Here is a 16,876-nt window from a genome sequence, read left to right as displayed (position 1 = left end):
GCAGACTGAGTGGATGCTAAGGGGATGACCAAGGGAACAGAGCTAACCCCAATATGATGTGATGTGAAATTAACTATTGAGGGACCTGGCCTGGGTCTGGAGTGAGGTATCTTGGAAGGGGTTTTAGGTAGCTTTGATTCTCAGTGTCAGACAGGGCCCAGATTATAGGCCAAGGAGGGACAACCAAGTTAGTGAAATGAGCTCCTGAAGCCAGCTAGCATTATAGAAGAATGAGATAAAAGTGAAATAAAGCAAATAGTATCAGATCAATACTACCTACCTTTTTCAGTGTTCTGGACTAGACTCTAGTTCCTTTGGAGATAGCAAAAAGTCAAATTCCAAACCTGGGCAAGATTTCAGACAAGCAGGGCAGGCCAGGAGGGATGCCAAAATTTGACTCTCCTCCGTGCACCAAAGCCTGCTTCCTGGAAGCTGGATATAGGTATAGTCAACCATCCAACATAACTTTAACCAAAAGATATATGAGAAATCCCTCAGTGAGCTTGTAGAAAGTTTTTAAGAAGAGCCAACTCCAGGGGCAGGGAAGCTCTTTCTCCTGCCATTCCATTTTGTTACTTTCTATAATCTCAAGGTAACAGGTGGTGCTCCAGCAATGGTCATGGGCCATGAAGTAACTTTGAAAACAAATACACAGCTAGAGAGAGGAACTGAGCAATGGAGTCAGAGTTTTTATTAATTTGAAGTAGCCAGGTCAGACTAGACTATGCTTATTTCCAGATTTGTTGGATAAAAAGAACTTCCTGTCTTGTTCAAGCCACTTGTGTAGGTTTTTCTGTTGTGCAAAGCTGAATGAACTTCTAGTTCACACATTCCCATCCCAGATCATGTCCCAGTATTTGAGTTGTGTGTCACAGACATTAAAACTGTCAACTTTAGAAGGCAGCAACTCGGACAAGCATGGATCTATGATTTTGCATTTGTTTCAGCATATAGTACAGGGAAGACAGTCGCACCTGTGGTTTCAAGGATAGAGCTCAGGTTAGTATTTCCCTTTGGAAAGTAAGTCCATTTAAAATAAATGGTTGGATAAATAATACAACAACCAGTACTGGCAGCGATCGTGAAGCTAGAATTTGAATGAACACATGTTTTATAAGCAGTGCTGCAGGGAATGATGGGAAAGTGGGACCAGCCTCATTTGGGAGGACTAGTGCTTACTTTGCCCACAACAAGTGCTCAGTAAATGTTTGTGGAGTGAGTGACAACCTCCACAACTGACTTCTTGAATTGACTTGAGCTCCTCCCAGGATGCTCCTTGCCTCTGTATCCCTCTTGCTCCTTCAGGATGGAAGACCTAGGTTCTTCCCTTACATATCTCTCCAATCATCTAACATGCAATTTCTCTTTTCCAAGCACAAGGTAGTAACTTGTTCTTAGGGCCTTTATTTTTCAGGTTTTATTAAATGGAGCTTTTAGACTCAGCCATTTTATAATCTCACACTTCCTTTCACTCACTGGCTCATTGGTTGGGTCCCATTTTGTGTGGTTGAAATGGAAGGAAACTGCCTCCCATATAGAAGATCTATAGCTGCTTGTTTCTCTTGAACACAAATGCATTTATCATTCCTAGCCAGACGGAGCTCAAACCAGAACTTGTCTTACCTGGAAAAGAGAAAAGAGGAATTCCTCTGCTTGCAACCAGCTCAGCTCAGCTCAGCTCAGCTCACAACAGGGGTCTCCCAGGATAGGCCCCACCCTTCATCCCAGCACTGTCCTCAACCCAACAAAAGAGCAAGATCCTCCCTGAGTTTGTACACCTCTTTGCTGGGTGCAGAGTGATTTCAGATTGCTAATCTGAGCTTTGTTCTGTACAAGGAGTTCATGGTTCTTTGAGCTTTTGCAGGATGGTCAGTCTTATGCTCAATCACTATTGCAAAAATCTGGAAAGGGCTGGGAAGAATGTGTGGATAAGAAGGTTGGAAGACTGTGTGAGAAGTAATGGTAACTGGCTGTGTTCCCATTAAGATGAAGCAGTACAGCAATGTGGGAATTGGGATGAGTGGACAACTGGGAAGCCTGCATGGGAGGTTGTGAAGCATGCTATGCTGGCGGGGGGGGGGGGGGAGAGAAAGAGAGAGAGAGAGATGAAAGACAAACCCAGATCTCTTGATGGGAAGGCTAAGGCTGCTGAAACTCAACTGAGGCTCATGCAGGCAGCCCTGAGAGGGAGTGGAGTGGTGGTTTTTGGTTGGTTGTGGGAGTAACTCTGAAGAGCTTTATGTTTATGCATCTCTAACCTGAGCCCAGCTCTGCTGGCACACAGCCACAGGACAGACTGACAGCAAATGACGTCTACAGTCTGGGTCTTAAGTGCTGGAATCTGTCATATGACCTCTGTGGCTGGTTACAGCCCTACATCATATCTGAGTCTCATAACAACTGTGGAAGCCAGGCCAAGACAATATCCCTGTTTCACAGGTGAAGTCACTGGGGTTTAGAGAGTCATGTTCAAAGTCATGCTGATGATAAGCAGCTGAATCTGGTCCAGATGCCAGGCCTGCAGTCTCTAAACCCAGGACCCATTCCATCAGCCCAGTGCCTCTGCCGTTTGTGATTCACAAGGTAAGTCATTTAGCAAAGTGTGTGACCTTGCTGAGCTAATGGCATCGTTTCCCTTCTAATTTCCATCCCTCAACTTCTCTGTGCATCTGGCATCTCCAGCAGGTTTACATTTACTTGTGCCTTCTCCTTGACCTCACTTGAATATGTGGTTTCCCCCAATTGTTTCTTTTATTCCCCACTTTATCTTCCTGACACAGTTCATAAGGCGGAGGAATCAGGAGTTGGCGCTGCAGTGTGGTGTGCTATACCCCAGGTAGTAGTTGGAAGGGGTAAGCTACTCCTCACTTTTCTTCCATTTTTTTTTCCTACCTCTGTTGCCTTAGGATATCTGGGCAAAGAAAAAGCAAACAAACCACTACGGGAACCAGTGTAATAATTCTCAGCCCTGCATGGTCTTTGGACTCCTTGGGGAATCTGATGAATGATACAACATCCCTGCCCTCAAAATGCTCTTGTTCTCAAGCAGCACTACTGTCATGGGATCACAGGGATTCCTCAGCTCCCTGAGACTCATCTCTAACTGCCCTAGAGGCTCAGGGACCTGTGGTTAAGAAGCAGTGTGGTAGGCATGGGCAAGGGAGTGCTATGGGTAGACAAATAGGTTGTGACACTCTAAGTTCGACGGTTGTGGAGAGACAAGGCAGGAGCTGAAAAGATATCTGGACAGGTCTGAAACTAGAAAGGTTGGGGCTGTAGGGAGGGTTTGGCAGCAACATTGGGAAATACAGTGTGGGAAGGAAGGCCTCAGGAGTATCAGTTCTTCATCTCTCAGACGGCCAAAATAAAACCTTCTCTGTGGGGCTGTTGACAAGCTAAATAAAAAAAGGACAAGAGAACTCTTATTGGGCCTACAAGAATGGCATAGCAGGTAAAGTCGCTGCCTGCAACACTGGTATCCCATGTGGACAAAGATTTGAGTACCAATTGCTCCACTTCTGATTCAGCTCCCTGCTAATGCTCCTGGGAAAGCAATGGAAGATGGCCCAAGTGGGAGAGCAGGTTTCCATATGGGAGATCTGGAAGACGTCTCTGGCTTCTGCTGGCCCAACCTTGACTTTTGTAGCTATCACTCTGCTTCTCCCTCTGTCTTTAACTCTGCCTTTTAAATAAATAAGATAGGGCACGGCACAGTAGCCTAGTAGCTAAAGTCCTCGCCTTGCATGCTCTATTTTCCTATACGGATGCTAGTTCTTATCCTGGTGGCACCACTTTCCATCTAGCTCCCCACCTGTGGCTTGGAAAAGCAGTTGAGGATGGCCCAAAGCCTTGGGACCCTGAACCCGTGTGGGAGACCCAGAAGAAGCTCCTGGCACCTGACTTGGGATTGGCTCAGTTCCAGCCATTGCGGCCACTTGGGGAGTAAATCAGCAGATGGAAGATCTTCCTCTCTTTCTCTCCTCCTCTCTACATATCTGACTTTCCAATAAAAATAAATATTTTAAAAAATAAATAAGATAAAATATTTTGAGAAAGAGACAAAGTGAGATCTCTTACTTACGCGGCTTCCCTGAATCTTATACCCCTCCAGAGCAGGGACCTAGCATCCATCACCACACCTAACATGAAGTAGCAGCATTTGAAGAATAATCACCAGATTAGGCATGTTTGAGCATCTTCTGAACATATAAAGGGAAGGAAACAGGGAAGAAGCAAGGCAGGGAAGGAGGAAGTTTTTTGTTGCTATTCCAAGAGGGTGACTCCTCAGCTTTGGAATTATTCACCTTACACAAGAAGACATCTTACGACTGCATCTGTGTGTCCACTGAAGTCACGTTAAGAAAAATCCTATTCTCCTAGTGACTTTGATAACAATTTCCGGAGTGATTTGCTTCTATTTCTTCTTGATTTAAAATCAGCAACCGTCTAATACATTGGTCCCTAAAGCACTTTTCTCCTATAAAGGAAAAAGTGTTCAGAAAAATCAGCTCTTAAATGCACCAATAATGGTGGGGAAAAAAAATGAAATCACTAGTAAACCTTTACATTTTAAAAAGATTTTTTTCATTTCTGAAGCAGAGGCTCTTTGGATGGCTTCCATGGAGTTATCACAGAGCCCTGTGATGGGGGAAGGGCAGGAGACAGCCTGAATCCAGGCTCTAGAGACTGAATTAGGAGCCCTACTCCTCAGTGTGAGGAAGCGTGGCTTAGAAAGGTGAAGTGCTCTGCTAAAGGTCATACAGTGAGTTCATGCTGGAGTAGGAGGCAGTGACCTTGCAAAGTAGAAGTGGAAAGATGTAGAGAATCACTTTTCTGCTGCATGTGTCTTTCCAGGCTTTGCTGGGAGGGAGAGTTTGTAAAGAAGAATGGCAGCAGCGGGGTACACCTAAGCCCTTCCCTGTGTTCCTTGCTGTGTGGCCCTGGCGGCTACCCCTCAATGCCCATGTGCCACCTCTGCAAGCCTGGGCTGCCTGGTCTTCACCTGTAGGTCAGCTGGGACCTGCTCTGGGAGTTTGTGTGTTTTGAAATAAGAATTCAGAGAAAAGTTGCCACGGCAACAGGGGAGCTGTGTCTGCTGCCATCTCAGGTGATCTTTGCTCTGCACACGCCAGAGGTTTTGCACATTTGCTTCCCATCTGGGCTTTCCAAGTTCCCAGGCGCATGCTGGGGGAATGTTAATGCTACTCTCTTCCTCAACTCCCCTGTTCCTGGGCAGCCTGGACCTTGGGCATCATCTGCCACCAATCTCTCTTAGGAAATGGCTGGAGAGAGTGTGGGGAGTTTATTGGCTCTTTTTATCTCCTTTTCTCACTAGGTAGTACACACTTACATCTCAGAGCAAGAAGTGATTGTGGAGATTGTTCTGGCCCGATATTCTCATTTCACATGTGGGGAAACTGAGGCACAGAAAGTGACAGTGACTGGTTGAAAAACACTGTGAAAGACCAGAAATGGAGCACAGAGCGCAGGGCTCTTTTAGTAGCACCTACTGTTTCTCTGAAGGCAGCAGGATTCTACTTCCCATCCTTGCTTTTGGCCTGGGAAGCAGCCAAGGATGACCCAAAGCCCTGGGATTCCGTACCCACGTGGGAGACATGGAGAAAGCTCCTGGCTTCTTATCAGCTCAGCTCTGGCCATTGGGATCATTTGGGAGTGAACCAGCAGATGGAAAAAAATCTTTCTTCCTGTTTCTCCTTCTCTCTGTAAATGTGCCTTTCAAATAAAAATGAATACATCTTCAAAAGAAGAAGAAGAAGCAAGTTGCAGCAGCTGAATGGCATTAGCCATGTCACTTTCCTTCCCTAGGCTTCAGTTTTCTGTTCTGATAAATGAGGGGTTGGACTTAATCATCTATGACTCTGCATTGTTTACAAAAATACCATAACTTATTGATGACTCAAATTGGAATAGGGCTTTCATACCAACTCCTATGGTTCCACTGAATTCTCGATATCGTTACAGAAGTAATGGCTTTTTTTTTTTTAAAAGATCTGATCAATGGCTTAGCCATGAAGATTCTTTCGTTACAGCGTCTGAGTCGGTTACTGCCACAGACCTCATAGGTCTTCCTGACTCCAGCACAACTGCCCAAGTTCAAGTCATGAGTGTCTGCTACTGTTAACCAGCCTATCAACTCCTTTTACCAAAAAGCCATTCACAAGGTACCCACTTGTCTGAGAGCCAGAGGACCCTTTACTCAATATTTATTAGTGGGAAAGCCATTATCCCTCTTGGACATTAGCTGTGATGACAGGTTTATGCCTGGTGACCTCTAAAAAGCATCTTTCATGGTCTGAAATTCCAAGATATCCCATTAGCAGTCAACAGATAGCAAGCATAGTAGCTAAGTTCAACAAGGGGGAAAATCTTCTATTCATTTAAAGTTTAATTACAGCTCAGTCTCGGGAACATGAGCACTGGTGTGACAGGACTCACTTAGTGGGGGCTGGAACAACTGTTCTACTAAGACAGGAGGAGCAGAGAGACAACTACAAGTTAAGTTCAGGTTGGTGAGTGAAGGCAGGTTGCAGCGGGCAGATAGGGCCTGAGATCAGGCTCAGCAGCCAGGTTGGCAGGGATGTTCTTAAGAATCAGAGACTATTCTTGGCATGCTGAGCCCCGTCCCTACCCTAACCCGCACCGCCATGATGGTAGAGGAGATACCAAAGTTCAGTAGTGGAGCCCTGCTTTTTGCTGACATGACAGCAATTTTGTCATCTTCTAAATGACATTAAGTTTAGAGGCGATCTTAGCTGACTATAGCTCACTGTCTTTATCTCAATGAAATACCAACTTTTAAACTAGTTCCATGATGGTAGAATTCTGGAGGAAGGCCAAACTCTCACAGACAGCACTACAAGTTACTCATTCTTTCTCTCCAGCCTCACCTCCTTCCTTTTTCACTCCCCCCAGCTTTCTCATCCTTTCCGGATACTCTAAGCTACTCTTACTTCCTCCGAGGTTTATGAGTTTACCACAGCTTGGTATTTCTACGTAGACTCTCTACTCTTTGTCCTTTTCTATTCTCCTAGCCAATGCCTACTGATGCTTCAGAACTCAGCCCAACAGTCACCTCCTCTCTTCCCTTAAATCTAGATCAGGAATCTTTTCCTAATTTTCCCCTAGCTCGCAGCATTTTCTTACAATAAACACTAGATTTTCTTTATTTGATCTATTTCTCACTAGAAACAAACTTTTTTTAAGGGCAAGGATCTTTATCTGTATCTTTAAAGTCTAGCACAGTGTAATTGTCAAGAAACATTTTTAAGTGAACACAGGGATGACAAATTTAAAAGAAAAAATGTAGTGTTCAAGACATAATTATGGTATCTCTATCGGCACTGAGCAAGAATAGAATTGAGCTCTAAGTTCTTGAGAATCTGTACACCTGGTTAATAAATGAAAATAAGAAATGTTTACAATAGGCATAGTAAAAGATGGAGGTGGTAAATGTATACACTTTCAGTGTTTTATGGCTTAAGCATTCCTTTGTTTAAAAACTCAGCAAACATGCACAACCTGGGTATTGGGTACTCTGGGGAATACAAGAGCTCAGTCAGCCAACGGATGTCCACCAGGTCCTCCTTAATTAGCAGTGTTGCATGGTAACGATGTGCTTCTTTGTGCTTCTTCATGCTGCTGAATCCATGGTGTTAGCAACTGCATTCAAGAAGGTGAGCAGAGCAGGCAGAGAGGCAGAGGGGTTCCAAGATGAGTGTGTAGGGCAAGGCAGAAAAGAGACAGAGTAAAAGTGTGTAATGCCCACAGCATTGAACTCTACAAGCTCCTTTGGGGAAAGTTCTATTGTAAGGATGGCAGTCACTCAAGTGCTGGGGGCACTATCCCTCTGGCATTTTGCCTCTCCCTTGAGTGGCTCCCACTTTGATCTACCTGTTACTTCTGCCTGTAAAAGATTCTCACTGAAGCAAAACACAAAATGCCCTAGGGGTTGAGCTGAGGCAAGTTCTCCAGAAAAGGCTACAGTAGGAAGGGTAACTATACCTTTGCTATCCTAGGTTCATCTCCCCAGTGATACAAAGGCACCCACTCCTCTTTGTTTTTGTTTGACTCAGCCGTGAGCCAAACCAGAAGCTTCTTTTGGTTCTAGTTTCACTGGCATAGGCCTGGCTTTTCACTAAAAGCTAAGGGAGACTGACAAAGACCAGATTACCACCATTACTGACATCCACCAAACAACAACAACAACAACAACAACATGTCATTGGGAAAGAAGACTGTTGAGTCTTGTCCATAGAATGAGGTCCCCGAGAATTTTCTTCGGTGTTATTTCAGTGGATATGCCAAGTACTCGCTTCACCCAAGCATGGGTGTTCTCAACAGCTGCTGAGCTGTTGGTCTTAATCTATGTCACTTTCTACTTTGCATCTTACAGTTGGCCCTTATGTGTCTCACTTCTGATTCCTCCCCTCTCCAAAAATTCCTGTTGCTTTTCTGGTCACCATATTTCCTTACCTCATCTCTGGCAGTGGAGTGTTATCTTCGGCTCTTACCAGCTTCCCCGCTCTGCTCTCTTTCACCCACCTCAGCTCAGATCCTTATGTCATGGCACAAACTTCCCACAGGGAGACCTTGGAGAGGAGCTGGGTACCAAGTACTTGCAGGTCTGGTAAGGCAGTGTACTCACCTAGACCTTTATCATTCAGACACAGTCCCATGACCTTTCTGCTCTTGAGATGGAGAAAGTCACCTGCAGAGGCAGTGGTCAAGGTCCTCTGTCTCCCCCTGAAGACCATCTTAACTGGTGAACATGGCAATGGCAGCAAATGTAAAAACATCCCAGTGAACCAAGATACTACAGTGTGATAAGTATCCTAACAAAGTCTCCCAGTTGCTGAAAGATTCTTGAGGAGTGTTGGTGAGAACCTGCCACAGTCTAGACTTCCCCAGAACAGCAGACCCAAATATGGAAAAGGCCTGTGAAAGTTAAAAGTGTTGCATTTTATAGGCATCTGAATCCACTTTAAGAATGAGTTAGATGCTTTGAGAAGGTGATTTATGAGCCTGAGTCACCTATTTGGAAAGGACCCAGAGGGAACAATCAGACAATGTCAAGTCCTTGTTCTTCCCTTGCTAGCTCTGTGTGACTGCAGACAAGTCACTTTGCCCCTTGGAAGCTTCCTTTCCTTCCTCTGTCAATGGGAGTAGCTCTAGCCTGCCTGGCCTCCTCCCAGGACTGTTGTGAGGATCAGATGACATAAAGCATTGGACAATGCTTTAAAAGATAACTGAGCTCATGGTGTGCCATGACCTAGGCACTCTTTCGGTGTGTTCATCACAATCCTGTAATAGAGAAGAGTTGCCATCCATGTGCCAAGGTCATAAGCCAGTAAGGGGAGTTAGCATTCCAGCTCAGATTTCCTGCTGCTGAAGCTAAGGTTTTTTCCTGGAGGCATGATCACTACTATTGTCATCGTTATTGATTATACCTCCTTTATGATCCATCTTGGAAACCTACTATCTTTACTAACATTTATTTATTTATTTGAAAGGCAGAGGGACAGAGAGGACAGAGAGGTCATTATTGGTTCACTGCACAAATGATCACAATGGGGCTGGGTAAGGCTGAAACCAGGAGCCAGGAGTTCCATCCTGGTCTCCCACATGGGTATAGAGCCGTTAGCACTTCGGGAATCTGCTGTTTTTTTTTTTTTTTTTTTTTTTTCAGGCACATTATCATTGAGCTGGATCAAAAATGGAACAGCTGGAATTCATGCTAGTACCTATAGAGAAGACCAATGTTACAAGTAGTACCTTAACCTATTGTGCCACAATTCCAGCCTCAGCAACTCAGTACAAAATATTTGAGGTGCTTGAGTACCCAAGGAAGAAGGCTGTTTGGTTCTCCTTGTGATCTCTCATTTTTGATCCCATAAGCCCAATTTCAATCAAATTAATTAGGTTTCTATAGCTCTGCTGCCCCTGGAGCTCTTGATTTCTAAGACTAAAGACTCTGGGATTGCAGGGCCAGAAAGATGCCATCAATGGAGCTGAAGAGAAGACAACTGATAGCATAAATGAGGCAGCAACCCTCAGGACAGCCACCTTGAGAAGTGCTAATGAGAGGCTCAGTGGCTCCAACCTGCAGGGGACAAAGAAGCGAGTCACATGCAGGCAAATCCAGCCCAGACGAGCTACCTGGAATAGACTGTAATGCTCCATAATTGTCTTTTCTATCCAAAGTACAATGTCCCACTGTAAAATGGGCAACCTAGCAGCACTGGCAAAATGAGGCATGCATGGCACCCTTTGCTTTCAGACAAATTAGCCTAGTGCATGTGGATTCTGGCTGCAGAGAATCAACAATGATTACTCAAAGGGGAAATGTAAAGGCAAGTGCAGGGCCCTCATTAAGGGCAGCGCTCCTGCTGGGTGAAGCTGGAGAGTGGGAGGGGTCTGCCTCCTTTGCAATCAAAGCCCAGGCAAAGCAGTGTTGCTCAAGATCCCTGGCACATCTCTGGAAACAGGCTGGGTGGGAAGCAGGGGGCAGGAATTCTGGACCTCTCAGCTGGAGAAAAGCTCAGACAGCACAAAGCAGATCTTCTGACCAGCACTGGGAAACCCATCTTGGAACCAGATAAATGCCAGGATCCCAGCAGGTACCACAACAGGGTATAGTAAGAGGACTTGGAACAGGACCCTAGCCCTGCTGTGTCCCTGTCACTTGGGCCAGCACTTAGCCATGTGTGTGTACATATACATGCAAGAAGCAAACACTGCAAAAAAAATAGGAGAACAGAGGATAGGGTCACACTATGCAAATCACTTCAAAAAGTACAGCAAGAAGCGAGTCGACCTTTTTGAGCCTGATGAGACTCATATTAAAACCTGCAGAGGCTTGGTTGTTTGCATCTTGACTTCCCCAGTTGCCCATTCATGAGACTCACATGTCATTTGTTCTCCCTGCACTTTAGATTTTTTACCTGTAAAATGGGCATAATCCTATGGCCATCAGGGCTGGCAGAGGGAATCAAATTGTGTGATATATTTGAAAAGTCCCCTGCACACTGTGCATAAATTGTAAAATTTTCAGAGGAAGAGGGTGAAAATAAGTGTTAGTGCAAAGCAAATTTCATAGCAGCATGTGCTTCCCTTTGTGGAAATTAGGTCTGTTGGGACTCTAATCCCCAGAGATTATGCTTTAGTGTTGAGGAAGATTGGTTCCAGAGTCTTGAAAATCATGTGGGAATTAAAAAGAGAAAGCTAAAGTGATCACGTGTTTATGTGTGTTTGTGCGGGGAGGGGCTGCATAGGAGCAAATGTTGGGTGGTGGTGCTTAGAAGATCGTTCTGTCTGTCTGTTCCCAAGTGGAGGTAAGTAGAGTACCCTAGACAAAGGCTCTGGCCCTGGGAGAAACAGGGCCAGGAAGAATGTTCTTACGAAGAACTCATCCCCCAAGTTGACCCTTTCTGCCTCTCCTGAAGTTGGAATCAAACTAGAAGAGATGGTGTATGGATTGAGCCAGCTCAGATAATTTCCATCTGCAGTATCCACTTTCTTGAGAGTATGCTGAGGTCCTGGTGGGAAGAGAGTTCTGGGGTGGTGATCACAAGGATCATGAATCAGTACCTGTGGGTCTGGCACAATGACTCCCCTTTCAAGTGTCGGGATCCGATCTGGGTGCTAGCTTGTATAACAGCTGCTCCAATTCCCATCCAGTTCCCTGCTTGTGGCTGTGAAAGCAGCGAAGGATGTCTCAAAAGGTTGGAACCCTGTACACATGTTGGAGACCTGGAGGAGGTTCTTGGCTCTTGGCTTTGGATTGGCTTAGCTTTGGTCATTGTAACCACTTGAGCAGATGGGAGATCTTTCTCTCTGTCTCTCCTTCTTTCTGTAGATCTGCCTTTCCAATAAAAAAAAAAATCTTAAAAAAAAAAAGAATGAGCACATGAAGACTCTCTTGCAGAACTAAGCTTAGCATGTTCAAAGAGAAGGGAGGGGCAGAGAGGGGCAGGGTGGGGTAAAAAGTAGCAGGGGCAGACCCTAAATTTATTACAGGCCTGAATGGGTTGTAAATCTGCCTAACAAAAATGACTTTTTAAAAGATATTAGAGGGCTGTTCAAAAACACCAACCTTTGCCATGATTAGATGGCCAACTATTGGAATGTTGTTAGCAGGTGAGTGCCATGATATGGTTTGAAATCTTCTGGAAGATTTATTTATGTATTTTAAAGGCACAGTGATGGAGAGATGGTTAGAGAGTGAGGGAGAGAGGCAGAAAAGTATTTTCCACTTGCTGAGTTATTTGCTATATATATATGGCTGCAACAGCTGGATTGGTCAGGCCAAAACCAAGAGCCTGAAATGCCACTGGACCCTCCACATGGGTGGTAGAGACCCAAGTACCTTCCCATGTACATTTGCAGAGGGCTGGATCAGAAGCAGAGCAGCTGGGACTTGAACCAGTACTCCAGTACAAGATGTCAACATTCAAAGTGGTAGCAGTTACTTAACCTGCTGCATTATGACACTGGATCATTTCAGCTGCTGTTACAGCATACTGTAATGGTGCCTGAGCCCTAGTAGAAGCAATAGATGTGGTGAGAGGTAATCAAATTCTGAAGATATTTTTGAGAGTTGAGCTGTTTGTTAACTTAAGGTGTAAAAAAAGAGCAAAAAGTGAATCAAGAGTTTTGGTCCGAATAAATGAAAATGTTGAACAGAGATTTCCTAAGAAGGGGAAGACCAAAGGATGAATAGATTTGGATGTAAAAATAAGAACTTGATTACAGACACAAGTGTAAAATGTCAACCTGACATACAAACGGAGGTGTTGAACAAACAGTTGGATTTATGAACCTGGAATTCAGATGATGTTAAGGCTAAAGACATACATTTGGGAACTGTTAGTATATGGTGGCATTAAATCCAATAGATAATGAGATGTGCCAAGTTTAAGAAAAGAAATCTGAGTTTGAAACACTCTGATGTTCACTGACTGGAGAGACAAGGAGAATCAATAAATGAGACTCGAAGGCATGACCAGTGAGCAAAAGTCAAAAATACATTGTTTTGGAGTCAGGTGAAGAAAATGCTTCAAGAAGGAAGAAGCAGTCAACTGCAGCAAATGCTTCTGATGAAGTCAAACTGAGTTCTGAACGTCAATGATGGAATTCAACAATGCAGAGGTCGCCAACCTCCTTGACAAGAGCTGTTTCCATCAAGTGGTGGTAGGGTAGTGAATTGATTCAGGAGAAAACTGGGAAGAGGAAAAGACACTAAGAAGAAGGTATGAGTTTTGATGCCAAAGTACATACATAGACGAGATCGCAGCCACAAAAGGAAGTAGAATCAAGAGAGAAAATACATTACTCTTCATTACTCTTCTTTTTAATGGAAAAATTATAGAGTATGCTTAAGGGCATAACTCAGTAACTAGAGGAAAATTGATGGCATAGTAAAGAGAAGGTTTAGTTCCCAGGACAATTTTTGAAGTTGAGAACCTCATTTGTGGGACCTCTTATTAACTCTGGATGTCTTCCAGTTAGGCTCATCTCTTAGAGATGTGTGGGACTCAAAGGAGAAATTGGAAGTGAACGGATGCTCTTGATTTGTGATGTGGTCAGAATCAAACTTGTAGGAATGATGGAACTCGATCATGAAGACTAGTGGTCATGATAGCTCCTAGGCAGTGATGAGATTTTCCCATCTGGACAGATAAAAGAGTGAATGGCGGAAGATATGGGCATGAGGGTTAAGGGTTGACGTCTTAATGTCCAGTTCTACGCAGAGTCGCTGCATGTAAGTTTATTTCCCCAAAGTATTTCCTGAGATTCTACTAGTAGTAATTGAGGGGTATCTCTTACCATATTAACTTTCTCATGGAGTATGTCTATTAACTCTGAGGAACATACACACACACACACACACACACAAAACCTTAAAGGCAATGGAGAGAAATCAAAACTGGAGAATAGTCTGCATTTGTAATAAAGAAATGGAACTCAGTGACTTTTTCATTTCTGATTTTTTAAAAATTATGTTAATGGCAGGATATAGTTAGCAGTGCTTCATTAAGAAACAAACTCAGGTAGAAAACCATTAGACTCATTGCCTAAAAAAACCATAGGGCAGTATTTGGAATGAGCCCAGCTTCTCGAAAGTGGAAGAAGAGGGATATTGCAAAGCAAACAACCATAGAGCAAGGGCCCTAAAGCTGGCATATAAATTTTGTCCAATCCTTTCGATGACCCTTGAACTACACAGGGGTAGGCCATAGTCTAAACAATTCAAGTAACGATGAAAAGAGCTGATCTTGGGATCAGGGATTTAGTAATGCTCTCTTGGAGTTCTTGGTTCAAGTCCTGACTCTTCTACCTCTGACCCAGCTTCTTTTCAATCTGCACCTCAAAAAAGCAGCTGCTGATGACTCAGTTACTTGCAGCCCTGCCACCCATTTAGTTCCACACTCCTAGCTTTGGCATGGTTCACTCCTGGCAGTGGGCATTTGGGGAGTAAGTGAATGAAACATCACTGTCCCTATATTCTCTGTCTCTAATTTTCAAACACAATGAAAATTTAAAAAGTAAAACAAAGCAAAAACAAAAGAGCTGAACTAGGAGGTTAAAAAAGATTTATTTACTTATTTATTTGCTTCTTTATTTATTTTCTCAAAACACAAGATTAGACCATGGGGCCCCTGGGCAACACCACGTCGGCAGCCGAATGGACAAAGCCCAGAGTGCTAGCTCCCTTCTCCCTAGTCCTCTTCAGGGGATGATGACACTTCTTGGTGGGCGCGGATTGGGGTGGCCTGCACTTTTGCCTTCTGTGCATGGTACTGAGGCTTTGGAACCAAGAGATCTGGCATCCAAGCTCATGTCACAGTTACGTGACCTTGAGCAAGGGAACTCTGACAATAGCTCCATCAGATATCGCCACACTCATGTCAGGGAATAGCACCTATAGGTGCTCTATTCTCGTTCTTTCTCTTTCCCTGCCAGTTGAATGCTGTGGCCAGCAACTTTGCTGAAAGGCTTAGGTGGTGACACTAAAGGGAGGCTCTTTCCCTCTGTTATTCACTGAATTCCTAGACAGAAAGCATCTGGACTCAGAACCCCAGAGGCTACCTCAGCTGGCTCTGAGGCCTGGCAGCTGCAGGCCCTGCCATGAATGACGGGTTTGTCTACTGGCCCAGACAAATGACCGCGGCTGTCACTGTAGGGCCTCCTTTCTGCCTCATCCCTCCTTCCTCCTGGCTCCACTCTGGGTGAACCTTGCTCTGTACTTCCTCACTTTCTGGTTTACCAAGCATGTGATCAGAGCTACCTCAAGAGGCAAGACGGCCAAATTGACCAAATGCATGACAAATTGGATTATAGAGCAGAATCTTGTTGAGGGTGGTTTTTAAATTAGCAGTGACTGGAAATGAGCTGACCGGAAGGCAGCTAGCCTCAGAAAAACACTGAAGAATCTTCGTAACAGTGGCTGTTTCACTTCTGTGGAACTGTGTAATCACTTGATTTATTGGGCTTTATTTTTGCACACCTGGGAAATGGCCCTGCCCCTCTCTGGATTTGGGAGGGCAGCGCATGGGAGAAAGAAATTTGGAGGAGCTATCTACTGTAGTGGAGTGGACATGGGATTTGGAGGACAGAAGTCAAGTCTCTCACCTCTCTGGGTCCCTTTCTCCATTATATCTCAGGGTATTGCAATTATGTGATTGGCAAAGCAAGGATAACATACTTTGTAATGATAAAAAAAGATCTTCATATACATAAGAGTATATGGAGAGCTCATGCAAAATGGATTTAAAAGTTAAGTTCATTTTAGTGTAAAAATTATTTGAAATCCATGCACATGAGGGATATTCAAAAAGTTCATGAAAAATGCATAATATGAAAAATCTGCATGAATCTCAATTATTTCGCAAGAAAGAAGCTTATCTTGATTCCACAAACTTATTAAAGTAACTTTATATTAGTATCTGAGAATTGTTGGGGCAATAGATGAGGTAATACATGCCACGCCAGTGGCTGGACTGGAGTGCAAGACTCATAATCAGATGCTGGGGATGCGGCATGGTGAGTGCCTATTTGACTCTCCATACTTTGGAGATAGCAGCTCTGCCTTCACATCTGGGCTCCATCACTCTCTGTGTGTGTGTCAGAGACTGAGCAAGTTACTTACAACTTGGTTTTCTCACTTACAGAATAGGCTTGATGACAGTCTTTACAGGCTGGAAGTGGCGTGACGTTTACACAAATTCAACATGTAAAGCACTGGACACAGGGCCTGAAGCACGGCCCATCAATTCTTCTCTTTCTTTGTTGGAAATCAGAATTCATGTTTTCTACGTACTTGTCTGCAAGCAGGTTCACAGATACCCACATTCTGTAGAATACCTTTTAAGGGGTGATGACTCCCCATGGCTGCTCTAATGTTCTCTGGAGCCCCTTTTACACATTTTAATGCCCTTTGACTCTTCTGGCTGCTTCTTTGGCACAGATTGGGCCAAACAGTTTTTGGATGATCAACTGTGGTAAATATCAGTCGCAGATCTTACTAACTTTGCTGTGGTTAATTGGGGGCATTGGCATTGAGGTAGAAAATGAGTGGCTCTTGGGTTGATGATAGGTCTTAAAGAAAATAAACCAAACTCATTCTATCCCATGGCCATCTCTTTCATTTTCATGCAAAATTGAATCTAGTGTCTGGTACACAGCAGAAATTGAGTGTCTTATACACAGTAGGTCCATAGCATGAATTCATTAAGAATTGGCTACATGGATTCTATGCACATACAAAGTATCTCAGAAGTTTCATGGAAAATGGAATGAAAAGATTATTTCATTTTGGCCAATAAATGCCTTTGAAATCCTTGCATAATTTTTTTTC

This window comes from Ochotona princeps, chromosome 17 (genome assembly GCF_030435755.1).
Source record: "Ochotona princeps isolate mOchPri1 chromosome 17, mOchPri1.hap1, whole genome shotgun sequence".
NCBI classification, from domain to species: domain Eukaryota; kingdom Metazoa; phylum Chordata; class Mammalia; order Lagomorpha; family Ochotonidae; genus Ochotona; species Ochotona princeps.
Note: the sequence above shows the minus strand (reverse complement) of the source record.